We start from the raw sequence: 27,906 nt of genomic DNA on the forward strand, positions 1-27,906 counted from the left end.
TTGTGGGTAGCACAATTGCTTCACAGCTCCAGGGTCCCAGGTTCGATTCCGGCTTGGGTCACTGTCTATGCGGAGTCTGCACATCCTCCCCGTCGGTTTCCTCCGCGTGCTCCGGTTTTTTCCACAGTCCAAAGATGTGCAGGTTAGGTGGATCGGCCATGATAAATTGCCCTTAGTGTCCAAAATTGCCCTTAGTGTTGGGTGGAGTTACTGGGTTATGGGTATAGGGTGGAGGTGTTGACCTTGGGTAGGGTGCTCTTTCCAAGAACCGGTGCAGACTCGATGGGCCAAATGGCCTCCTTCTGCACTGTAAATTCTATGATAATCCTGTTTTACCACATCGGCCTTCCCAGTGCTTTTCTTCAACCACCAACACTGTGACTTTACATGGCCTAGTTTATTACAGTGAAAACATTTGAAACTTTTCATTTCTTTTCCACCCTCCTGGATTTCTTTATTAATCTGAGGTACACTCTCCTTATTATCTCCCATCAGGTCAGCTTTGCCTTTACCCCTTGAGTTTTTCTCATGTCCACAGATTCTATCGCTCACAGGCTGATCCTTATGTCGGAAACCAAGCTTTGAGTTATGAGCTAATTCATAATCAGCTGCCATTTCTTCTACTAATCTCGCAGCTTCAACCCTCTTCCACATGAGTTCTCACTGCATCAGGAATTGAATTTTTAAACTCTTCCAAAGTATAATTTCTTTGAGAGATTCATACGTTTGGTGTTTTTTCAAAGCCATTATCCACCTACCAAAATTACTCTGTTTGAGCCTTTCAAACTCCTTGCATGTTTGACCAAATTCGCTCCTTAAATTTCTAAATCTTTGTCTGCAGGCTTCAGGCACTCGTTCATATGCACCTATGATGGATTTTTGCACCTCCTCATACGTCCCAGATACCTCCTCCGGCAGTGATGCAAACATTTCACTCGCCTTACCTATCAGCTTTGTTTAAATCAGTAATACCCACATGTTCTGTGCCATTTCATTTGGTAAGCTACATTCTGACATGAAATGAAAATGGCTTCCACCTACTTCTCATCAAACCTTGGCAATGCTTGGATTGGACATATCTAAATAGATACCCACCAAGCCTTCGACTTTGACGCTCTTTCTGACTATCCTCATCACTGACCTCCAACTGTACGTTTGCCTTAACGTCTGCCAATTCTAACTGACTGTTATGTTTCACAGCCATTGTCTGAATTTCAAACTCTCTCTCTTTTTCCCTGTTCTCTCTATCGCTTTCGTTTTGTTCTGCTAGGGCTATTCTTTATTTGTTCATTCTTATCTCTCCTTTTCTTTTTCTTTTTCTCTGACTGCATATTCAAACTGCTTTAATCCTTTTTCATATTCAAGTTGCTTAATCTGCAACTGGATCTTTGCCATTTCTAATGAGTCAGACTGTATCTCAGGCAATTTTAAATGAGTAGCTACCGCCATAATTCTCTCATCTTTTCGCATTTTGCCAGGTAATGTTAATTGCAATGTTTTTGTCAAATCTAAAAGTCTGTTTTTAGTCGCTGTCCGTAAGGTACTGCGTGTGACCGTCTCCACCCCAAAAAACTTCAGAGCCTCTGAAAGAGCCATTGTCCACAACACACTCCCCACTTAAACTAAAATACTGCACCTGAAAATCACCCATAATATGCTCACCCCTCATCCTCTTTAAGTTCACTAAGCCAATCTAATAGGTAGACGTCTATCCCTCTCGAGCCCCCAATTTGTTATGGGCCAGAGTTTGGAGAACCTCAAATTGTCTCACGCAGTTCACCTGACCCACACGTTTAAATCGATTGTGGTATGGGGAGCACACGGCCCACTCTACAGGTGTGGTACAGCAGACATGGAAATGTGTTTTTTTAAAGAAAAACAATGTTTATTCTATGAACTCAAGTTAACATTTTTTAACACATACAGTGAATATCTAAGCAACCATCAATTCAAATATAACCCCTAAAGAATGCAAATTTAAGTAAACCATATGCTGTCCTTTTAACACCCAGAACACATTAAAATAAAACCTTAAAAGAGAAGCACATCAGGTTAAAGTCACAACTGAGAGCAATCATTAGTTTTAAGTCACCAAAGGATCGATTTACAGTCTTTAGAATACAAGGAGAGAGAGTCATACACCTTCTGGCTCTGACTGCAGCTGTCCAGCTCTGAAAATGAAACTAAAATACACCCTATAGCAAAACAGCCTAAAACGAAAGTAAAAATCTGGCAGGAAGCCCAGTTACACCCGCACTCTGACATCACTAATAAAAACCCATGTCTTAAAGGTACATTTATTTAGCACCCATTTCTTAACGGTAGCATCGTGGATAGCACAATCGCTTCACAGCTCAAGGGTCCCAGGTTCGATTCCGGTTTGGGTCACTGTCTGTGCAGAGTCTGCACATCCTCCCCGTGTGTGCGTGGGTTTCCTCCGGGTGCTTCGGTTTCCTTCCACAGTCCAAAGATGTGCAGTTTAGGTGGATTTGCCATGTTAAATTGCCCTTAGTGTCCAAAATTGCCCTTAATGTTGGGTGGGGCTACTGGGTTCTGGGGATATGGTGGAGATGTTGACCTAGGGTAGGGTGCTCTCTCCAAGAGCCGGAGCGGACTCGATGGGACGAAAGGCCTTCTTCTGAACTGTAAATTCTATGATAACAAATGATGATAAAGGTACTCTCACATGACAGTGCAAGCTAGCTAGTAATATAAAGGAAGGTAGGAAGAGATTTTTTTCAATAACTAAAAGGTAAGAGAGATGCAAAAATAGACATTGGACCACTAGAAACTTTGGCTAAAGAAGTAGTAAAAGAAAACAAATAAATGGAAGGCGAACTGAATAATTACTTTGCATCAGTCTTCACGGTGGAAGGCACCAGTGGGATGCCAGAGCTCCAGGAGAAGCAGGGGGCAGAGGTGAGTGCAGTGGCCATTACTAAGGAGAAGGTTCTGGGGAAACTGAAAGACCTGAAGTCACCTGGACTGGGTGGACTACACCCCAGAGTCCTAAAAGCGATAGTTGATGAAATTGTGGAGGCATTGGTGACGATCATTCAGGAATCACTGGAGGCAGGAAGGGTCCCAGAGGACTGGAAAGTGGCTAATGCAACACCACTGTTTAAGAAGGGAAGGAGGCAGAAGATGGGAAATTATAGGCCGATTCACCTGACTTCGGTTATTGGGAAGATTTTAGAGTTTGTTATTAAAGATGAAATCGCAAAGCACTTGGAAGTGCTTTGGACTGCTTTGGAAATAGGACTGAGTCAGCACGGCTATGTCAAAGGAAGGTCGTGTCTGACAAATCGGTTAGAGTCCTTTTAGGAGATAATAAGCAAGTTAGACAAAGAAGAATCAGTGGACGTGATATATTTAGATTTCCAGAAGGCCTTTGACGAGGTGCCGCAAAGGAGACTGTTAAATAAGTTAAAAGCGCATGCTGTTAAGATCCTGGCATGGCTAGGGATTGGCTGACTGGCAGAAGGCAAAGAGTGGGGATAAAGGGGCATTTTTCAGGATGGAATCCGGTGACTAGTGGTGTGCCTCAGGGGTCAATGCTGGGACCACATCATTTTACAATATACATTAATGATCTGGAAGAAGGTACTGAAGGCACTGTTGCTATGTTTACAGATGATACAAAGATCTGTACAGGGACGGGGAGTATTGATGAAGCAAGGGGGCTGCAGGACTTGGACAAACTAGGAGAGTGGGCAATGAAGTGGCAAAGTAAATACAGCGTGGAAAAGTGTGAGGTTATGCACTTTTGAAGGAGGAATCTAGGCATAGACTGTTTTCTAAATGGGGAAATGCTTCGGAAAGAAAAAGTACAAAGGGCCTTGGGAATCCTTGTTCACGATTCTCTTAAGGTTAATCTGCAGGTTCAGTCGGCAGTTATGAAGGCAATTGCAATGTTAGCATTCATGTCAAGAGGGCTGGGATAGAAGACCAGGGAGGTACTTCTGAGGCTGTATAAGGCTCTGGTCAGACCCCATTTTGAGTATTGTGAGCAGTTTTGGGCCTCATATCTCAGGAAGGATGTGCTGACCTTGGAAACGGTCCAGAGGAGGTTCACAAGAATGATCCCTGTAATGAAGAGCTCGTCGTGCGAGGAGCGGCTGAGGACTCTGTGTCTGTACTCGTCGGAGTATTGAGGATGAAAGGGGACCTTATTCAAAAGTACAAGATGCTGCGAAGCCTTGATCGAGTGGACGTGGAGAGGATGTTTCCACTTGTAGGAAAAACTAGAACCAGAGGCCACCATCTCAGATTAAACGGAGATGAGGAGGAGTTTTTACAGCCAGAGGGCGGTGAATGTGTGGAACTCTTTGCCGCAGAGGGCTGTGGAGCCAATTCATGGATTGTCTTTCAAAGAACAAAGAACAAAGAAATGTACAGCACAGGAACAGGCCCTTCCACCCTCCAAGCCCGTGCCGACCATGCTGCCCGACTAAACTACAATCTTCTACACTTCCTGGGTCCGTATCCCTCTATTCCCAGCCTATTCATGTATTTGTCAAGATGCCCCTTAAATGTCACTGTCGTCCCTGCTTCCACCACCTCCTCCGGTAGCGAGTTCCAGGCACCCACTACCCTCTGCGTAAAAAACTTGCCTCGTACATCTACTCTAAACCTTGCCCCTCTCGCCTTAAACCTATGCCCCCTAGTAATTGACCCCTCTACCCTGGGGAAAAGCCTCTGACTATCCACTCTGTCTATGCCCCTCATAATTTTGTATACCTCTTTCAGGTCTCCCCTCAACCTCCTTCGTTCCAGTGAGAACAAACCGAGTTTATTCAACCGCTCCTCATAGCTAATGCCCTCCATACCAGGCAACGTTCTGGTAAATCTCTTCTGCACCCTCTCTAAAGCCTCCACATCCTTCTGGTAGTGTGGCGACCAGAATTGAACACTATACTCCAAGTGTGGCCTAACTAAGGTTCTATACAGCTGCAACATGACTTGCCAATTCTTATACTCAATGCCCCGGCCAATAAAGGCAAGCATGCCGTATGCCTTCTTGACTACCTTCTCCACCTGTGTTGCCCCTTTCAATGACCTGTGGACCTGTACTCCTAGGTCTCTTTGACTTTCAATACTCTTGAGGGTTCTACCATTCACCGTATATTCCCTACCTGCATTAGACCTTCCAAAATGCATTCAGACAGAGATAGAAAGGTTCTTGATCAATAAGGGGATCAGGGGTTATGGGGAGAAGGCAGGAGAATGGGGATGAGAAAATATCAGCCATGATTGAATGGTGGAGCAGACTCGATGTGCCAAGTGGCCTAATTCTGCTCCCCTGCTTTATGGACGTATGGACTCGATCTACAATTCTCGCTGCCTCAGAAAGGCAGCCAGCATAATTAAGGACACCACACAGCCCAGACATACTGTCTTCTACCTTCTTCCGTCAGGAAAATTATACCAAAAGTTGTGGTCACGTACCAACCGATTCAAAAACAGCTTCTTCCCTTCTGACATCAGAATTTTGAATGGACCTACCTCGTATTAAGTTGATCTTTTCTCTACACCTTGATATAACTTTAACATTATATTCTGCAGTCTCTGCTTCCTTCCCTATGTACGGGATGCATTGTTTATCCAGCTTGCAAGAAACAATACTATTCATTGTATACTAATACATCTGACAATAATAAATCAAATCAAAAAACAGATCCAGATCCTTGAAGGATGGTGCAGGAGGGAGTGTTTCAGATTTCTGGATAATTGGGGCTCATTCTGGAGTCGGTGGGACCGCTACAAACGGGTTGGTCTACACCTGGACCAGAGGGGTACCAATATCCTGGGGGTGGGGGGGGGGGTGGGGGGGGGTGGGGGGGGGGGGATTTGCTAATGCTCTTCGGGAGGGTTTAAACTAGTTCAGCAGGGGCGTGGGAACCTGAATTGTGGATCCAGTATACAGGAGGTTGAGAGTAGTGAGGTCATGAGTAATGTTTTAAAGTTGCAGGAGTGTACCGGCAGGCAGGAAGGTGGTTTAAAGTGTGTCTTCTTCAATGCCAGGAGCATCCGGAATAAGGTGGGTGAACTTGCGGCATGGGTTGGTACCTGGGTCTTTGATGTTGCGGCCATTTCGGAGACATGGATAGAGCAGGGACGGGAATGGTTGTTGCAGGTGCCGGGGTTTAGATATTTCAGTTGGCTCAGGGAAGGTGGCAAAAGAGGAGGAGGGGTGGCATTGTTAGTCAAGAACAGTACTACTGTGGCAGAAAGGACGTGTGATGAGGACTCGTCAATTGATGTAGCATGGTCAGAGGTTAGAAACAGGAAAGGAGAGGTCACCCTGTTAGGGGTTTTCTATAGGCCTCCGCAAAGTTCCAGAGATGTAGAGGAGAGGATTGCAAAGATGATTCTGGATAGGAGCAAAAGCAACAGGGTAGTTGTTATGGGGGACTTTAACTTTCCAAATATTGACTGGAAACGCAATAATTCGAATACTTTCGATGGGTCCGTTTTTGTCCAATGTGGACAGGAGGGTTTCCTGACACAGTATGTAGATAGGCCAACGAGAGGCGAGGCCGTATTGGATTTGGTACTGCGTAATGAACCAAGACAGGTGTTAGATTTGGAGGTAGGTGAGCACTTTGGAGATAGTGACCACAATTCGATTACGTTTACGTTAGTGATGGAAAGGGATAGGTATATACCGCAGGGCAAGAGTTATATCTGGGGAAAGGCAATTATGATGCGATGAGGCAAGACTTAGGATGCATCAAATGGAGAGGAAAACTGCAGGGGATGGACACAATGGAAATGTGGAGCGTGTTCAAGGAATAGCTACTGCGTGTCCTTGATAAGTATGTACCTGTCAGGCAGGGAGGAAGTGGTCGAGCAAGGGAACCGTGGTTTACTAAGGCAGTCGAAACACTTGTCAAGAGGAAGAAGGAGGCTTATATTAAGATGAGACATGAAGGTTCGGTCAGGCCGCTCGAGAGTTTCTCGTTAGCTAGGAAGGACCTACAGAGAGAGCTAAGAAGAGCCAGGAGGGGACATGAGAAGCATTTGGCAGGTAGGATCAAGGATAACACTAATGCTTTCTATAGATATGTCAGGAATAAAAGAATGACTAGGGTAAGAGTAGGGCCAGTCAAGGACAGTAGTGGGAAGTTGTGCTTGGAGTCCGAGGAGATAGGAGAGGTGCTAAATGAATATTTTTCAGCAGTATTCACACAGGAAAAAGACAATGTTGTCGAGGAGAATACTGAGATTCAGGCTACTAGACTAGAAGGGCTTAAGGTTCATAAGGAGGAGGTGTTAACAATTCTGGAAAGTGTGAACATAGATAAGTCCCCAAGGCCAGATGGGATTTATCCTAGGATTCTCTGGGAAGCTAGGGAGGAGATTGCCGAGCCTTTGTGGCTTTGATCTTTAAGTCATCTTTGTCAACAGGAATAGTGCCAGAAGACTGGAGGATAGCAAATGTCCGCTTGTTCAAGAAGGGGAGTAGAGACAAACCCGGTAACTATAGACCAGTGAGCCTTACTTCTGTTGTGGGCAAAATATTGGAAAGGTGTATAAGAGATAGGGTAGTTAATCACCTGGAAAGGAATAATTTGATTAGACATAGTCAACACGGTTTCGTGAAGGGTAGGTCGTGCCTCACAAACCGGATTGAGTTCTTTGAGAGGGTGGCCAAACAGGTGGATGAGGGTAAAGCAGTTGATGTGGTGTATATGGATTTCAGTAAAGCATTTGATAAGGTTCCCCACGGTAGGCTACCGCAGAAAATACGGAAGCATGGGATTCAGGGAGATTTAGTTTGGATCAAAAATTGGTTAGCTGGAAGAAGACAAAGGGTGGTGGTTGATGGGAAGTGTTCAGACTGGAGTCCAGTTACTAGTGGTGTACCACAAGGATCTGTTTTCGGGCCACTGCTCTTTGTCATTTTTATAAATGACCTGGAGGAGGGTGTAGAAGGATGGGTGAGTAAATTTGCAGATGACACTAAAGTCGGTGGAGTTGTTGACAGTGCGGAAGGGTGTTACAAGTTACAAAGTGACATAGATAAGCTGCAGTACTGGGCTGAGAGGTGGCAAATGGAGTTTTATGGATAAAAGTGGGAGGTGATTCATTTTGGAAGGAATAACAAGAAGACTGAGTTCTGGGCTAATGGTAAGATTCTTGGCAGTGTGGATGAGCAGAGAGACCTCGGTGTCAATGTACATAGATCCCTGAAAGTTGCCACTCAGGTTGAGAGGGTTGTTAAGAAGGCGGACGGCATGTTAGCTTTTATTGGTAGAGGGATTGAGTGTCGGGGCCATGATGTCATGTTGCAGCTGTACAAGGCTCTGGTGTGGCCGCATTTGGATTATTGCGTACAATTCTGGTCGTCGCATTATAGGAAGGATGTGGAAGCATTGGAAAGGGTGCAGAGAAGATTTACAAGAATGTTGCCTGGTATGGAGGGAAGATCTTACGAGGAAAGGCTGAGGGACTTGAGGCTGTTTTCGTTAGAGAGAAGAAGGTTCAGAGGTGACTAAATTGAGGCATACAAGATGATCAGAGGATTGGATAGGGTGGACAGTGAGAGCCTTTTTCCTCGGATGGTGATGTCTAGCACGAGGGGACATAGCTTTAAATTGAGGGGTGATAGATATAAGACAGATGTCAGAGGTAGGTTCTTTACTCAGAGAGTAGTAAGGGTGTGGAATGCCTGCCTGCAACAGTAGTGGACTCACCAACACTAAGGGTATTCAAATGGTCATTGTATAGACATATGGATGATAAGGGAATAGTGTAGATGGGCTTCCAAGTGGTTTCACAGGATGGCGCAACATCGAGGGCCGAAGCGCCTGTACTGCGCTGTAATTTTCTATGTTCTATGTTCTATTGAGTGGTAAGTGAGTCAGAATTCTTCCTTGTACATTTGGGATCTGATAATAACTTAAAATATAGTTTGGAATTAATTAGTTCCCATCTAGAATCTGCCAGAGCCTCTAAGAGGGCAGTGTTCTTCAGACCTTTTTTCCGGGGACCCATTTTTACCACCCGGCCATCGTTCGGGACCCAACCCGGCCGACCTTCGCGACCAACGTCGGCAGTTCTGAGTGACCCACGCCGGCCCGCCTGAGCGACCCACGCCGGCGGCCTGAGCGACCCACGCCGGCCGTTCTGAGTGACCCACGCCAGCGGGCCTGAGCGACCCACGCCGGCCGACCTTCGTGACCCACGCCGGCCGTTCTGAGCGACCCACGCTGGCCGGCCTGAGCGACCCACGCTGGCCGACCTTCGTGACCCACGCCGGCCGTTCTGAGCGACCCACGCCGGCTGGCCTGAGCGACCCACGCTGGCCGGCCTGAGCGACCCACGCCGGCCGGCCTGAGCGACCCACGCCGGCCGAACTTCGCGACCCACGCCGGCCGTTCTGAGTGACCCACGCCGGCCGGCCGGAGCGACCCACGCTGGCCGGCCTGAGCGACCCACGCTGGCAGGACTGAGCGACCCACGCTGGCCGACCTTCGTGACCCACGCCGGCCGTTCTGAGTGACCCACGCCGGCCGGCCTGAGCGACCCACGCCGGCCGACCTTCGCAACCCACGCCGGCCGTTCTGAGCGACCCACGCCGGCCGGCCTGAGCGACCCACGCTGGCCGACCTTCGTGACCCACGCCGGCCGTTCTGAGCGACCCACGCCGGCTGGCCTGAGCGACCCACGCCGGCCGGCCTGAGCGACCCACGCCGGCCAGCCTGAGCGACCCACGCCGGCCGACCTTCGCGACCCACGCCGGCCGTTCTGAGTGACCCACGCCGGCCGTTCTGAGTGACCCACGCCGGCCGGCCTGAGCGACCCACGCTGGCCGACCTTCGTGACCCACGCCGGCCGTTCTGAGTGACCCACGCCGGCCGGCCTGAGCGACCCACGCCGGCCGTTCTGAGTGACCCACGCCGGCCGACCTTCGCGACCCACGCCGGCTGGCCTGAGCGACCCACGCCGGCCGTTCTGAGTGACCCACGCCGGCCGGCCTGAGCGACCCACGCTGGCCGGCCTGAGCGACCCACGCCGGCCGTTCTGAGTGACCCACGCCGGCCGGCCTGAGCGACCCACGCTGGCCGACCTTCGTGACCCACGCCGGCCGTTCTTAGTGACCCACGCCGGCCGTTCTGAGTGACCCACGCCGGCCGGCCTGAGCGACCCACGCCGGCCGACCTTCGCGACCCACGCCGGCCGTTCTGAGTGACCCACGCCGGCCGGCCTGAGCGACCCACGCCGGCGGGCCTGAGCGACCCACGCTGGCCGGCCTGAGCGACCCACGCCGGCCGACCTTCGTGACCCACGCCGGCCGTTCTGAGTGACCCAACCCGGCCGACCTTCGCGACCCACGCCGGCCGTTCTGAGTGACCCACTCCGGCCGACCTTCGCGACCCACGCCGGCCGTTCTGAGTTACCCACGCCGGCCGGCCTGAGCGACCCACGCCGGCCGACCTTCGCGACCCATGCCGGCCGACCTTCGCGACCCACGCCGGCGGGCCTGAGCGACCCACGCCGGCCGACCTTCGCGACCCATGCCGGCCGACCTTCGCGACCCACGCCGGCGGGCCTGAGCGACCCACGCCGGCGGGCCTGAGCGACCCACGCCGGCCGACCTTCGCGACCCATGCCGGCCGACCTTCGCGACCCACGCCGGCCGGCCTGAGCGACCCACGCCGGCCGGCCTGAGCGACCCACGCCGGCGGGCCTGAGTGACCCACCATTTTCTCTTACCTTGTTTGCTGCTGTCAAAAAGGGAGGAAATGGTTTTGGGTCCCTTTGGCACTCGTACACGCTCATCCAATGGAACCTATCGGATGAAGGTGAAGCCTTCCGGTGTCAGAAAGTATGGAGTCTCCATCTGTCCAAAGTTCTGCATTTTTTTCCTGTGAAGTTTTATCAAATAACTACCCCCCCCCCACCGCGCCCCCCCCCACCCCGCGAACCTCTAAAAAAATATATTAAATTAATAAAATAAATGAAAAAACCCAAAAATTAAATCAATAAAATAAATCAATAAAATGAATAGCCCCCCCCCCCCCCACCGAACATGTAAAACGAAAAGCTGCGACAGTTTAAAAGAAAAGCAGCCGTTCTGCGCATGCGTGCCCGGTCGTCTGCCAATGATCTGGCACGCATGCGCAGTGCGTCCGCATTTCTTGTACATGTTGGCGGCTATTTTGAAGGCCGCTTGCAGCCGCGTTATTAACAGCAGGCGACTGCGGCTGTTGCGCGCAAAGCTGCGCAATCGGGAGCACCGCGCGGGACGGCTCCACGACCCTCCCGACACCCGCCCGCAATACACCCGCGGGTCCGCGCCCCCGAGTTTAACAATGCCTGCATTAATACGTTGTCTTCGCAATTTACAAATCATAACTGCTCACCCCAAACTTTCACTTTAAGCGTCGTAGGCCACATTTTGCCGCACTCATCTAATTTGTCTATAATCATTTATGGATTCCTTTCTCACCCATTGCTATCCCACCTCTTTTGCTGTCAACTGCAAATTTGGCGATCGTACCTTCCAAGTCATTCATATATATTGTATATAATTGGCGCCCGATGGCACACCATTAGTTGCATGTTGCCAACCGTAAATATACACATTTATCCCAACGTTGCCTTCGGTCGTATAACTAGTCTTGTATTCACGTTAATGAATTACTCCTAATAAAATGTGATCTTACGTTGTGTATTAAGCTGCTGTGAGGAAACTTATCAAGTACCTTCTGAAACTACAGATAAAATAATGTACATGATCAACATTATCCACTTGGCGTGTTTCGAAGGTGAAATAAGAAATTATAGAGAAACATGCGCTTTATTCATAGGACTGAAGTGTACAAGATCAAGGATGATCCAAGAATATCATTCAGTCCCGCTGCTGCGCTCACACAGAATGGGCACTGCAAAGAGAATTGTTATTGTTGAGTGATGTTTGCGGATTTTATTTACAGATTCCCAGAGAGAGAAAGAGATATGGAGAGACCGGCAAAATGCATTGCTTATGAGTGAGGAACTTCATCAAACGCTGCCAGCAAAGATACGTCATTTGGATGCAAGCAGAGTAAATGCCACTCTACATTGTCCCCATTTCAAGGGGAGGTTTAAGGGAGATATGCGTGTAAAGTTCTTTACGCAGAGGGTGGTGGGTACCTGGAACGCATTGCCGGCGGAGGTGGTGGAGGCGGGCACGATCGCGTCATTTAAGATTTATTTCGGCACATACATGAATGAGCGGGGAGCAAAGTGATACTGGTCCTTAGAAAATAGGCGACAGTTTTAGACAGAGGATCACGATCGGCGCAGGCTTGAAGGGCCGAAAGGCCTGCTCCTGTGTTGTAAACATTCTTTGTACGTTGTTCTTTATTAAAGATCTCGGTTTAGCCACGGTAATGGGCAACGGTTTAGAAAACTCCAAAGTATATCATGGAGTTCATCTGACCTACCTACTACTGTTTATTGGTTTTAGTTAGGATGGGCACAGGAGCGTGCTCGTCAGGTATTATTCAACAATGGTCTGAGGTGCTATTAATCAAAAAACAAACTTTATTCTACGAATTTAGATAATATTTTTATAAACAGACATAGTAAACATTTTTATCAACTACAAAGATAAATACCCCACACAGCTACAGTTAATTATGTATAACACTTAATTAATTACCCCATGTCCTGTTCCAATTTAATAACAAGATCCCATAAACCAGAGGTTTCAAATGTATGGCCCATCACATAGCACGCAAGGCCTGGGGTGGATGCTCTTGTTTCCTTTCCAAAACAGCAGATTTGAATTCCTTCCAGAAAGCAATTACCTCTTTTCAAGTTATGGAGCAGTCCAGAAACAGTTTTTGAAATGACAATTGAGAGACAGAACAAGATACTTCTCTGTCTTATGAGGGGCACAGAGAGAGTGGATAGTCAGAGGCTTTTCCCCGGGTAGGGGGGGTCAATTACTAGGGCGCATAGGTTTAAGGTGCGAGGGGCAAGGTTTAGAGGAGAAGTACGAGGAAAGTTTTTTTACACAGAGGGTAGTGAGTGCCTGGAACGCGCTGCCGGAGGAGGTGGTGTAGGCAGGGACGATAGTAACGTTTAAGGGGCATCTTGACAAATCCATGAATAGAATGGGAATAGACGGAGACAGAACCCGGATGTGTAGAAGATTTTAGTTTAGACGGACAGCACAGTTGGCGCAGGTTTAAAGGGCCGAAGGGCCTGTTCCTGTTCTGTACTTTTCTTTGTTCTTTGTTCTTTGTCTGAGTACAGCAGCCAAATGTGAAAATTAAAGCAAAAACTCAGAGCCACAAAGCAGCCCCAAACCAAAGCGAAAGTAACACCAACTCCCAGGGCTAAAGCTAGCTCCACTCATACAATAACATCATGAAAGCCATGTGATCAGACAAAAAACATTTCCTAAAAAGACAAACACATGACAAGACTCCCAGGACAGATACTGGATTGGGTTACATCCAAAAAAAGTAAAGCTCACCCAATAGTGTTCCCATCCATCATTCCAGCACAGCTAGAGCATGGGGTTAGTAGAGAGTAAAACTTCCACTGCACTACCTCCTCTCAAATCTCCCAAAATATATCTAAACTGATCGACATGTCCCACGCTCCTCCAATAATCCTTCAATAAACGTATATAATTTCGAAATTACTGCAATGATCCACACTCTCCCCATCGCCGTGTATTGTTACAGACTAATCCAACTGTCCTGCTCTCTCAGATTCGCCTGTATCAAACGCTAAAATAATCCTACTGCCCCCCCCCTTTCTGCCCAAGCATACCTATGTAGAAAAACATGGAAGGCCAATGTCCTCTTCGGGGTTTTGATAATGCTTCCCACTTTCCCAAGGCAGCGGGAGGTGCAGACATAGTCAATGAATTGGAGGTTCATCTCTCATTGGCCAATGTGTAACTCGCGTGTGGGTCCTGTGAATGACTTTAAATTCCAGATATTGTCAAGTTCACATTTCACCACCTGCCGTTGGAATCTAGGTCCCCAGAGCATTGCCCTTGGACACTGAATGACTATCCCAGTCACAGGACAGTGACACAACTGATGACGCAGGATTTTTCCAGCAGTCGAGCTATAAAATCTCCATCAATATGTTTTCCTGTAGGTCTTTTGCTACTTTAAACTGACCCAAAAGACAGATAATTTCCAATAACCTGTCCTAAAGTAATTAATATTCATCATCGAAGCACTCTACAATCTATGATAGAAGAATTTAGTCAAAAGTACAAGAGCTAATTATTTCTGGGATGACTGGGGGAAAGCGGTCTTTACATTCCTAACGCGCTGAAACAGAGTCTCAGAAGATGCGAGCTCTGACCCCTGGAGAATTGCACCTCTGCATTTTCCCGGTAGTGTGCTCTCTGCTTATTTGTTCGTTATCCTCCGTCTCACTAATCGGTGATCAAGAGGCTGCAAAAAGTAATGTAATCAGAGCGCCATTATTATTTGGCCCAGACAACCTATTTCTAGCCTTGATCTCTCTGGGGATTGCTAATTTCCATGTGTAAACTGAAAACTCTGCTGCAGAACGTCATCACCCTTATATTGCTGGTTGATACCAACGTTCACCGCGCCTGCAGGCTGTTCACGCTCGCCGTTCAATCTGATGTGCCGCCGAGCGTTGATATATTTCAGCAAGCAATGCACCCCATAGAGGGCTCCTCTGTGTGACCGCAGAACCGGCTATCTGATGAGCTGTCTGTCAAATAAAGTGATCACTCTTGCTTTTCCAAACTTCCTCCAAACCTCGAACACACTTAGCAGCTGAAAAGCCTTTGGTTATGGCTGCGCACCCAATGGAACCTCCCAACTTATCAATTCTCAGAGCTGAATTAGTTTGCGAGAGTGTGATGCACTTCGGAGCCTCCTGGACCAAGTGTTTGTCCTTTTGTGGCTGTCAGGCGGGCGGCTCTCCCCTCTGCCTCTGTGCACTTTTAAACAATGTGGTGTATTACGCCTGTGAACGAGCTATCCAGGCTGATCTCAATCTGACCGTTATGGTAACTCCATATTTTGCTTGTTACAGGTACCAACATCGCAGGAACCAGCAGCATAGGAACCTGTAAGGGAACCAACAGAGCCTTCAACAGCCCAGCCAGACCAGGAAAACCACAGGTAGCACCACAAGCACCAGAAGCAAGGGCCTCAATCACAAGGCCTCCCGCCGACACGGTACCGGAAAGGCCGCACTACCACCGTCAACACCTCGTCCCGAGTCTCACTCTGCAAAGGTTTTATTAGTTTGGTGTGCTCTTATACGTTGAGGTGGTTCACCGTGTTGTGATGCTGAATTACTTTCGAACACTACATTCGTTGAAATTTACAATGCAATAATTGTTGACGATAATCACTTCTCTGTACCTTCAATTCCTGCTCCCGCCCAAAACCAGGACATGCCTAGTCTCGCACGCCGAGGTTCACACGCGTAGGTTCACACGTCCAGGTTCACCTTCCCACCGCACAGCAGTGGAGGTCCCCAGTGGAGATTATTATACCAAAGAGTCACCTTTGATTTGATTTGAATTGATTTATTTTCACATGTACTGAAGTGCAGTGAAAAGTATTTTTCTGCGGCCGGGGGAACGTTCACAGAACGTACATAGTAGACACAAGAATAATCGGCAGAGAATATTGACAAATGGTATATCGACAGACAGTGATTAGTTACACTGTGGAACACTGGGCCAAACAAAGCAAATACATGAGCAAGAGCAGCACCGAACATCCAGGACGTGGAATGGATGGTGTTGCTCACAGCATTCCCACACAACCAGAGGTTGCAGGAGTCCATGGGGTACCAAATGACGGACCTTTTTAGGGCCGGGCCGTGTATATTCCCTGGACAATGCTTATATAAGTTCCTTTTGGTGGACCACCTTTTCAGTTACTTGAAAATTATTTGGCTATTGTTTTATTTGCACTTCAGCATCGAGTTCCTGATTCACCGGTACCACATGGAGGAGGAATTCCTCAGAACTTGCTCCTGGGCCTGGCAAAACACGCTAATAACGATTCAAGGAACGCATAACAGAGGCGAACGTCCGATCAACAGAGTGCCCCACTCCCGCGGCTTCATTCCTAGCCATATGTCCCTGGAGAGAGAGCACGGGGACTCCGCAGACATTGCTGATGCCTCCTATTTCATCTGGGCATCGCAGAGACTGCGGTGTCTTATCGAACACCTTAATCACTTTCTGATGTGACATTTGAAGTTCCGTTTGTGTTTTCAAAGGTAGTGTCTCCATCATGTTGTTCAATTTAATGTTTCTGGTTATTTTATTTGCAACAAACAAGATGAGAGGGCACCGACCTGCGAATGTGTAGTGGAGTATCGCTACTGCAAACACTGGTCGGTTTGGAAGCTAATTATAGAATTACTACAGTCGAGTGAAGAACATCACTGTGACATAATGGTCGTCAGAATCAGAACTCTTTGTGTTCACATGGAAAGCTCCAGGTCTAGGTGAAGCCAGCGTATTTCCTTTTTGTTTAATATGGCCAGTATAGCCCAGTCTTTTCAAAGTGGCTCCTCCCTCTCTGAAACACATATTTGATGACAAATATCGATGTCGTCATCTGTTTGTTTCAATTGAAAGCAATGAGCGATGTTGAAACTGCAATGCTCCAGAGGATATCGTGCGGGACATAAATTGATGGATTCGGGTTTGCCTCAGCACAAATTCCAAAGCAAATAGATTAAAGCAGCGCAAAAGGACAGAACGTCGATTTGAAAATAATGGAAACAATTCAAACGGCTAAGAAAATATTCTATCCCTTCATTGCTGTTCTTGGTGTTCCTGGTAAGTGATGAAAACTGTTGCAGTTTCGTAAAACTGTGTGGGAGATGTTTACTTGTCGGCCTGTAACTGGTCACCGATAAATAGACGCTCAGGAATATCAATTGTCTGATACACATGTAGTGAATACAACACAATGCCTCAGTTTTTGATAAATGTAAACATTTGCGCACTTTGCTATTCGTTGAAGCCAGCGTGTATTATAATACAGATAAATGTCAATATATTTTTCATGTTCTCTAACTACCTGCTCCAAAATAATAACATGCCACCAAGTTAATAGCATTTAACCAACCCTGAAAAAAATTGTTTCCCAATGCGAATGCACTTTATACTCAATCATTTCACATTCATTCCTCGGAAAGGGCGCTCTTATCATTTGTTTTGCTTTCAGTGGGTTTTTCAATTGAGTTAATTCTTTCAATGATTGTGAATCTGTTCATCGGAATCGTTATCCCCATTCAGGTTCGTATTTTCCCGGGAGTATTGATAATGTGATCGTCAATCAAAATACGCACCTGAAGGCTCGCTGCCGCGAAACTCGTTGTGCAACCGTTCGGTTGCTTAAATATTATTATCGTGCACCATATGTATGTTGTTGTACTATTCCCCTGCATTCACTCTGAACTTTGAAATTGTCTTAATTTTTCCTGATTACAAATAGGTTGCATGAATCTTGAGGCACATTGATCCCAGGGCTGATCTTTGTAGAACACCACCTCTTCCATTCTCCCAGTCTGAGCCAGTCGCTTTAGCCCCTGCCCACCTGTGTTCTATTCTGTTTTAATCAGTTTGTTGCCAATTGTTTTACGTGTTCTGTGCTTAGGCATAGGTATGTTATGTTGTAACATACCTGTGTTACAACATAACATATTGATGCTTTTCCGAATGGAGGTCTGTAACTATTGGTATTCCGCAGGGATCAGTTCTGGGAACTCTGGAGTTTGTAATACATATAAATGACTTGGAAGCAAACGTAGTGGGTCTGATTAACACGTTTGCGGATGACGCTCAGATTGCAGGAGTTGAGAAAAATTATGAAGATTGTCAGAGAATCAGAGAATCAGAGAATACAACAGGATATCGATAGGCTGCAAAATTGGGCAGAGAAATGTCAGACGGAATTTAACCCGAACAAATGCGAGGTAGTGCATTTTAGTAAATCCAATTCAGGTGGGAGCGATAAAACAAATGGAAGAACCATTAGGAGCTTCGAGACACAGATGGATCTGGGAGTGCAGGTCCACACATCCGTAAAAGTGGCAGCACAGGTGTAAATGGAGGTAAAGAAAGCATATGGCATGCTTGCCTTCATAGGACGGGGTATCCAGTATAAAAGCTCGAAAATTATGTTACAATTATATTGAACGTTAGTTAGGCCACATATGGAATACTGTGTCGAATTCTGGTCACCGCACTGCCAGAAGGACGTGGAGGCTTTGGAGAGAGTACAGAAAAGGTTTACCATTATGATGCCTGGTATGGTGGGCATTAGCTCTGAGGAGAGATTGAATCAACTGGGATTGTTCTCCCTCGAGAGATGACGGCTGAGAGGCGACCTGAGAGACGGTTATCAAATTAATAGCGGTATGGATAGAGTGAACATTTGGAGGCTTTCGCCCAGGGCGGGAATAATAATTATAAGGGGCACAAGCTCAAGGTGAGGGGGGAAAGGTTCAGAAGGGATGTGCAGGGCAAGTATTTGACGCAGAAGGTGATGGTGGCCTGGAATGCACTGCCAAGTGAGGTGTTTGAAGCAGATACGTTAGCGACCTTTAAGAATTATCTGGACAGGCACATGAACAGACGGGGGGCAGAAGGAGACAATCGGTTGGTCTAGATAGGACACGTGATCGGTGCAGCCTTGGAGGGCCGAAGGGACTGTTCCTGTGCTGTATTGTTTCTTTGTAACTGAGTGGAGTCCTTTAGAAAATCAAAGCACCTGCTACAAATAAGAGTGTCTTTATTAGTGTTACAAGTAGGCTTATATTATCACTGCAATGAACTTACAGTGAAAATTCCCTCGTCGCCAAATTCCGACGCCTGTTCGGGTACACAGAGGGAGAATTTAGAATGCCCAATTCACTAAGAGGCACGTCTTTCGGGACTTGTGGGAGGAAACCAGAGCACCCGGGGGAAACCCACGCACACACGGTGAGAACGTGCAACTCCGCACAGACAGTGACCCAAGCCGGGTATCGAACCCAGTGTTCCTGCCACTTTCCATGGGTCTGATTCAACTGCGTTGACTTTTTAAATGATTGTGAATCTGTTCAGCTGAATCGTTAACATAATCTGCAAACTCTGCTCGTTATTTGTATGAATAAATGTTATATTAACTATCTTTTTGAACAGGATCTGAGTTATTTTTAAGATATTCTATGTTTCCCGATATTTTACTTTAATATTTTTCTTCACAACCTTTCTTACTCAGATCAACATTGTGTTATCTGATCAACAGTCCGTTAAAAATTTCTATGTTCTGCATTGAATGGAGGAATAAAATTACCTCCCTTCCAATCCCTTGATATAATTTGTATTGTTGAAGGTATAATGGTGGCTCTATTGTCTCTCCCCATGCTTTTATTAATTTGTTTCGATACATTCTATTGAAACCAGAGGGTTTGACCCCTCCCGAATTACGTGCATACATGTTTGCAACTAATGCGCTTTTGTTTCAATGCTTCCAGTACTTGTTCACAGTTAAATTCCACCACTGCGGAATAACCCTTCTTTCGACAGGCTTGAGAGACCCATCCACTGGTTCCTTTTGTCCGGGCGCCCGGCACACTGAGCTTCTGCTGTGCTAGGCGCTGTGCTTCACAGGTTCGTTTCCATTTATGTCCATGTTATTCTGTCTCTATTCAATTCAGAGTATAGTAAACCCATGTTACAGTGGCTGGGAACTTCCCTGAGTGACATCATTAGGCCGTACCAGGTCCAGTTTAGCTCCACTATCGCCTGCTGGACATTTCCGGAGATAGATTATTGATTTAGCATCATTCGGCGTTTCCTCTCCTACTTGGCAGACTTGATCTCGGAATTTCAACCCTCGCATTGCATCATCTGGATTTAGTAAGGAATGGTGTTGTAGAATAATCATGCGTGGAGCTCAAGTGTGTACGAAGCTATAATTCACATTGAAAGAATCCGGTTGAGCGAACCGTCATGAGCGCAATTTCCGCTGTCTTTGTGCAGAATGCATGTAGATATTGAAGTTCCGGTTTGTGGGACTAACACATGATTCAATCCTTCCTTGGTTCTTGGCTAATACACGTGTGCCTTTGGATGTCATTATCATAGATTATCATAGAATTTACAGTGCAGAAGAAGGCCATTCGGCCCATCGAGTCTGCACCGGCTCCTGGAAAGAGCACGCTACCCAAGGTCAACACCTCCACCCTACCCCCACAACCCAGCAACCCCACCCAACACTATGGGCAATTTTGGACACTGAGGGCAATTTATCACGGCCAATCCACCTAACCACATCTTTGGACTGTGGGAGGAAACCGGAGCACCCTGAGGAAACCCACGCACACACGGGGAAGACGTGCAGACTCCGCACAGACAGTGACCCAAGCCAGAATCGAACCTGGGGCCCTGGAGCTGTGAAGCAATTGTGCTATCCACAATGCTACCGTGCTGCCCAATTATGTTGCGTGTGTCTTCCATTTTTGTTCCAAAACTTCGTTTTCTTGTGGGTACCTTTGGAAGGTGGAAATGGCTGTCACGAGGGGCCATAATTTTAACGTGATTGGAGGACGGAATAGGGGAGATGTCCGAGGTAGGTTCTTTACACAGAGAGTGGTGGGTGTGTTGCATGCACTGCCAGCAGAGGTGGTGGAGCCAGCGTCATGAGGGACATTTAAGAATCTCTTAGACAGGCACATGGGCAGCAGTAAATTGAAGGGGTTGATCTTAGATTAGGATAAATGGTCGGCACAACATCGTAGGCGGAATGGCCTGTACTGTGCGGAACTGTCTTATGTTCTTTGTTCTATGTTCTATATTATAAGGCCGTCAGAGATAGGAGCAGAAATCGACCATTTGGCCCATCGAGTCTGTTCCGCCATCCAATGAAATAATAACTGATCTGAAATAATAATCGTCATTTCTACTTTCCTGCCTGATTTCAAAAACCCTTGTTTCCCTTACTGTTTATAAATATGTGTATCTGAGCCTTCAACATATTAACATCCAGCCTCTGCAGCTCTCTTGCGGTAGAGAATCGCACACATTCACCGCCCCCCCCCTGCCCCCAATTAGAAATAAGTTCTTCATAATCTCTGATTATACTGGACGACCTCTTACTTTGCGATAATCTCCGTCTGATCCACGACCCTTCCGCCAGGGGGAAATCACTTCAGCAACGATATTGTTCAGCCCGTTTAGAATCCACTCTGTCTCAATAAGATCGCCTCTCATTCCTCTAAATCTGAAGGAGTTCCGGCCCAAACTAGACAACCGCTCCTCATCAGTAAATCGCTCTCTACCCGGATCAACCTTCTCTTCTAAGTTTGGTTTAACTATTACCTTTTACAGTTTTCGCTATACTTCCCTATTTCAATACTCTATTCGCTATGAAATAACCGCCAATATTCCAGATGCCTTCCCTATTACCTGCTGAATGTGTATGCCAGCGTTTGGTGATTCTGTATGCAGACACCCAAGTCCCTCAATGCTGCTGCGTTCTGCAATCGTTCACAATTTGAATAATATTTAGTCGCTTTAGTTTTCCGCCCAAAGTGCACAACTTCACTTTTTCTGACACGGTATTCCATCTGCCAGGTTGTAGCACATCCACTGAACCTTTTCCTATCCCTGTGTAGTATTTTTGGGTCATCCTAACCACTTGCCTTTCCACCGTTTTTGTGCCTTCCGTAAAATTGGCAATATTACGTTCACTTCTCTCGTCCAAGTCATCAATATATGTATCCTCATTAATTGTAGCTACTGCAACTATCCCTGTGGAAAGGCACTAGTTACATACTTCAACCTGAACATCTATCTCATCCGAAATCACTGTCTGCTACTAGTTGGCCTGTCCGTCATAAAATAATGATCCTTATTGTCACATTAACACTGCAATGAAGTTGCTCTGAAAGCCCCTAGTCGCCACACTCCAGTGACCGTTCGGGTACATTGCGGGAGCATTCATAATCTCCAATTCACCTAACAGCACATCTTTCTGGATTTGTTCAACAATGAATTGTGAGTCCACCGACATGCCCGCTCGAGTGTCTGACTCAAACCGGGATGTGTGTGCTGCGTGGCTGCTGCTTTGTTGGAGACCCTGGTCATTGGTGCCAGATAAAGTCGATCCAATCCAATGGAATTGATCTGTAAGTGAGGAAATGTTAAATGTTTGCAGAGTGTGGATGATTAGTTGATACTGAGATCGTTTATTAGTGAACCTTCGCATAATCCAAATGAATTAATGGAACAATGAGTGGGGATATGGGATTGTTACGTGTTACCATGGTGGGAATTATTCCGGGGCCTGTTATTGAGGGCACGATCTGACTGAAAGGGATGATCTAATCGTGATAGTTTCTGCGCCTGTGCGTCACATTAACTTGTGATTCAGTTCGATCCCAGGAAAGGACTGATCTTCAAGGCGATGTCTGTCATTAATTGTCTTTTTATTCTAATGAGTTGTCTGATCTAGCAGCGGGTTCAAATCCCAGAGAGAGCTGACGAATCTCGAGGTTCTTCCATGCAACGGAATGTCTTTAATTCCTGTAAATGTGCTGATTCTGAGGGGATATGATACAGATTGTGTGCGGTGCGGGTGCATGATTTTAATTTTGGTCTGACCCCGAGTGTGCACTGTTCCTGAGAGCATGCGGATCACTGTTTCGGAGTGGAATCCTGATCCTGGGAGAAATATGATTGGGAGAGATGTTGAATTCAGTCGATGGATCTGTACCAGACATGCGAGCATTTTTGTGGTGCTTAGGTCCATGGATTGGAACAGCTCTTCGCCTGTTTCAAACACCAGCCCTGCTTCGAGCCGAGGAAATAGCCCATCTCCAAAACAGTTAGGTCAGATGTCCAAACACATTAAAACCTTTCAATTATCAACGTTCCTCCTGTCAGCTTGACGCCTGTGTCAACTCCAGCAAATTTGTGCCTTGCGCGGATTGGAGGTGATTTTGTCCAGGTTGAGATTGTCAATATCTTAAATTGAGACCAATACCAAGGACACTCAAATTTTATCAGTAATGCCCGGTGTGTCCATCCATTTCTGTCTTTCAGTTAATTTATTGGGAATTCTTATCCTGTCCCGAGGAAAATGTGGCCTTTCCATCTGTACCACTCGTTACCTCCTCGCCATGGCAACGGCGGATCTACTGGTTATTATTCTGGTGGATATACTGAACTACGTCAATCATTATTATTTCCCAGTGAGTTTCCTGTACATCACCCCTGTGTGTAGTACTAACTCTGTCCTGATGGGCGCAGCAACAGATTGTTCTGTCTGGTTCACAGTCACGTTTACCTTTGATCGATTTGTGGCTATTCGTTGCAAGAAGCTGAAACCAAAATATTGCACCGGGAAAACGGCGACTGTGGCTTTGGCAACAACCGGCATCCTGCTGCTTTTAAAGAACGTTCCCTTTTACTTTACAAAACAACCTATATTCATCTATCGCAATGTACCGTGGGGCTGTCAACCAAAGATAAGCTCTTACACTGATCCCAGATGGATTGTATTTCAGTGGTTCGATAAGGTTACAACGCCATTGCTCCCATTTGGTTTAATTTTGTTGATCAACTCTATGACAGTGAGTTACGTTTTATTGACAAGTCGAGTCCGTACGGAACTGAGAGCACAGAGGAAGGGTGGAATTAGCAGTGACCCAGAGATGCAGAGCAGAAGGAAGTCTATGATTTTGCTGTGCAGCATATCTGGCACCTTCGTTTTCCTGTGGTCGGTCAATGTTGTACAATTCGTATATATTAAATTTAGAGGGCGATTTTCCATGAGCGATTTTGAATATATCTTCCAAGATGTCGGACATATTCTGCTCAATTTAAATTGCTGCTCAAATATGTTTATTTATGTGATCACTCAGTCAAAGTTCCGAGAGCAAATCAAGTTGGCAGTGACATTTCCGCTTACTGCATTTAAACAGAGACTCAGACAATCGAGGAACTCCGCCCATTGACTGAATCACCGGATCAGGAGCATCATCGGTCACGATGAACCAATGCAGTGTAGGCATTCAGATATGTTGCTCTAGTCAGTAATGGTCACCTCAGCAAGTCCTGCAACATGGCCAGGTGATCATTAGCTAACTCATTAGACAATCAGGGATTCTCTGCCAGTCCCGGGCCGCTTTCATCATCGGACAACGAATCAGTCCGTTTATCAGTTGAGCAAAACGATTCATTGTGTCTAAGAGATCGACATCTGTGCTGCCAAAAGTCAGTTTTACGTCTCTGATTGACAGCTCCATAATGTCCGAACAGCTGTAATTGCCAGAAGTGTAAAGCAGTACGAATGTCGTTGCCATTTAGCTAATTATTCAAAATTAGGCCATGTGGCTCCTAGTTCACAGAGTCACCGAGGACATGAAGAGAGAAGGAGAGATACAGAGAGATGCATGACTTTAACGGCAGTTGTCAACATGTCATTCTATATTGACGGCGTCGTGACGTTTACCTCTGACGTGGCAGGGTGGTGTCTGGTGGTTGGGCAGGTGGCGGGGGTGGGGGGGGGCGGACGGCCCGGACAGAAATTGCAGTATTTTATTCCGGTGTATGCCTGTAAAAATAAGACGCCAGTGTATGCGAAAGGCTTCTCTACCTGGAATGTTGCCAACCTTGCTTTTTATCTATCACTATACTGCTTAGTTGCTCAAGCCGCACATTTCCAGTAAGAACCCCTTCAACTTTCTATTGTCACCAGCTTCGAATATTTAAGGGCAGAAGCAAACTATTCATTTAGTCACACTGCCTTCCCTTTGATTTCAGTGAGAAGCTTAACTTGCTTTTTCCTTGTGGGACCCACTCTATCCTTCACTGATCTTTTACCATCAATATGTTTGCAGAACATTTTCCTATTTGTTTCAGCACAGCCTGTCGTCCGTTCCTCGTGCTTCCTCTTAGCGACCCGCATTGCAACCTTAGTTACCGTGAAATTTGAGATCCTTTTCCAGATTTATATTGATTTAATATTCCTGGATAGATCATACAACTCTTTATCCTTCCGTATTTTATTATCAATATCCTTGGGCATCCAAGTACTCCAGCTTTGGATATCCTGGATATATTTATCTTGGGTATGTACCAAACTTTCACTTTATTAATCTCTCTTTTGAAAGCCCCCCCATTTTCCACTAAAATGCGTTTCCAATCAGCCTGCTCCAGTTCAACTTTCAGACGCCTCGAATTTGCCCTTTTCCAGTCAGGGATCTTAATCTTCGACTGATCTTTTTAAATCCTTTCCCAATATAATATTGAAAGGTAATTTCCACGATCGCTATTTTCCAAATGCACCCCGACTCTGATGTTATCCAGCTGCCCTGCCTCATTTCCTAGGACCAGATCCAGCACAGCTTACTCGCTGGTAGGACTGGATGTATACTGTTACACCCGGGAGACAAAAGACCAGATGGGAATCGGGAACTTGGCTCAAACCAGATTGTCCGTCGAACTATTGAGTTACCCACTGCTACTACGTTTCAAATCTGCGTACCAACCTCCCTCCCTTTTCCCAGAGTAGATTCGGCACTATGGCTTTCGCTCGAGTCACCTATGCCTGATTCAGCCGAGTTGCTCTTTTAGACCATTAGACCATAAGACATAGGGGCAAAATTAGGCCACTCGGCCCTTCGAGTCTGATCCGCCGTTCAATCATGGCGGATATTTTCTCATCCCCATTCTCCTGCCTTCTCCACATTACCCCTGAACCCCTTATTAACCCAGAACCTATCTATCTCTGTCTTAAATGCACAGTGATATTCGCCTCCACAGCCTTCTGTGGCAAAAAGTTCCACGGATTCACTATCCTCTGGCTGAAGAAATTCCTCCCCATTTCTGTTTTAAAGGATCGTCCCATTAGTCTGAGATGTTGTCATCTGGTTCTAGTTTTTCCTACAAGTGGAAACATCCTTGAAATTTCCACTCTATTCAGGTTTCGCAGTATCTTGTAAGTTTCAATAAGATCCCCTTCAACTTTCTAAATTCCAACGAGTACAGATCCAGAGTACTCAACCGTTCCTCATTTGACAAGTTCTTCATTCCATGGATTCTCGTGAACCTCCTCTTTCCAAGACCAGCACATCCTTCTTTACATAAGGGGCCCAGAACTACTCACAGTACACCAAATGGGGTCTGCCCAGAGCCGTATACAGCCTCAGAAGTACATCCGCGGTCTTGTACGATATTCCTCTTGACATTAATGCTAACATTGCATTTGCCTTCTTAATTGCCAACTGAACCTGCACGTTAACCTTAAGAGAATCGTGAACAAGGCCTCCCTTTGTGCTTCTGATTTCCTAAGCATTTCTCCATTTAGAAAATAGTCTATGCCTAAATTCCTCCTTCCAAAGTGCATAACCTCACACTTTTCCTCATTGTATTCCATTGGCAACTACATTGCCAACTCCACTAGCTTGTCTAAATGCTTCTGCAGCCCCCTTGGTACCTCAATACTACTTGTCCCTCTGCAGATCTTTGTATCACCTGCAAACTTAGCAGCAGTACCTTCAGTACCTTCTTCAAGATCAATAATGTCTTTTGCAAAAAGTTGTGGTCCCAGCACAGACCCCAGAGGCACACCACTAGTCACCGGTGCCATCCTGCAAAAGACCTGTTTATCCCCACTATCTGCCTTGTAGCAGTCAGCCCATCCTCTATCCATGCCAGGATCTGACCCTGAGCACCATGAGCTCCGAACTTATTCAACAGTCTCCTATGCGGAACCTTGTCACTTGCCTTCTTGAAATCAAAATAAATCACGTCCACTGGTTCTCCTTTGTCTAACTTCCTTATTACCTCCTCAATGAACTCTAACTGATGTATCAGACACGACTTCCCTTTGAGAAAGCCGTGCTGACTCAATCCTAATTTATCATGCACTTCCAAGTACTTTCCATTCTCATCTTTAATAACAGACTCTAAAATCTTACCAATGACCGAAATCAGTCTAACCGGCCTATAATTTCCCGACTTTTGCCTCCCTCCCTTCTTAAACAGTGGTGTTACATTAGCTACCTTCCAGTCCTCTGGGACCCTTCCAGCCCCCAGTGATTCCTGAAAGATCATCACTAATGGTCCTCAATTTCCTCAGCTATCTCTTTTAGGACCCATGGGTGTAGTCCATCCGGTCCACGTAACTTATCAACCTTCAGCCCTTTCAGTTTCCCAGAACCTTCTCCTTCGTGATGGCCACTGCACTCACGTCTGCCGCCTGATTAACCTGGAGTTCTGGCATCCAACTGGTGTCTTCCACCGTGAATACTGATGCGAAGTAACTATTTAGTTCGTCTGCCATTTCTTTGTTTCCTATTATTACTTCTACAGCCACATTTCTAGTAGTCCAATGTCCAATTTTGCCTCTCACTTACATTTTATGTATTGAAAAAATCTCTTCCTATCTTCCTTCATATTACTAGCTAGCTAGCACTCGTACTTCATCTTCTCTCCCCTTACTGCTTTTTTAGTTGTCCTATGCCCGCTTTTAAGGGCTTCCCAATCCTCTGGTTTCCCACTAATTCTCGCCACTTTGTATGCATTTTCTTTAGCCTTTATGCTGTCCTTGACATCCCTCGTCAGCCATGGATGCCTTGTCCTCCCCTTAGCATGTTTCCTCCAGCTTGGGATGAATTTCTGCTGTGCCTTCCTAATAACCCCCAAAATCTCATGCCATCACTGTTCTACTGTCTTCCCTGCTAGGCTCCTTTTCCAATCAACTCTGGCCAGCTCCTCCCTCATGTCTTTGCAGTTACCCTTATTTAATTGTAAATCCGTTACATCTGATTGCAGCTTCTCCCTCTCAAACTGCAGGGTAAATTGTATCATTTGTGGTCAATGCTCCCGAAGGGTCCTTCACCTTAAGTTCCCTAATGAAGCCTGCCTCATTACAC

Source organism: Scyliorhinus torazame, chromosome 20 (genome assembly GCF_047496885.1).
Source record: "Scyliorhinus torazame isolate Kashiwa2021f chromosome 20, sScyTor2.1, whole genome shotgun sequence".
Classification (NCBI taxonomy): domain Eukaryota; kingdom Metazoa; phylum Chordata; class Chondrichthyes; order Carcharhiniformes; family Scyliorhinidae; genus Scyliorhinus; species Scyliorhinus torazame.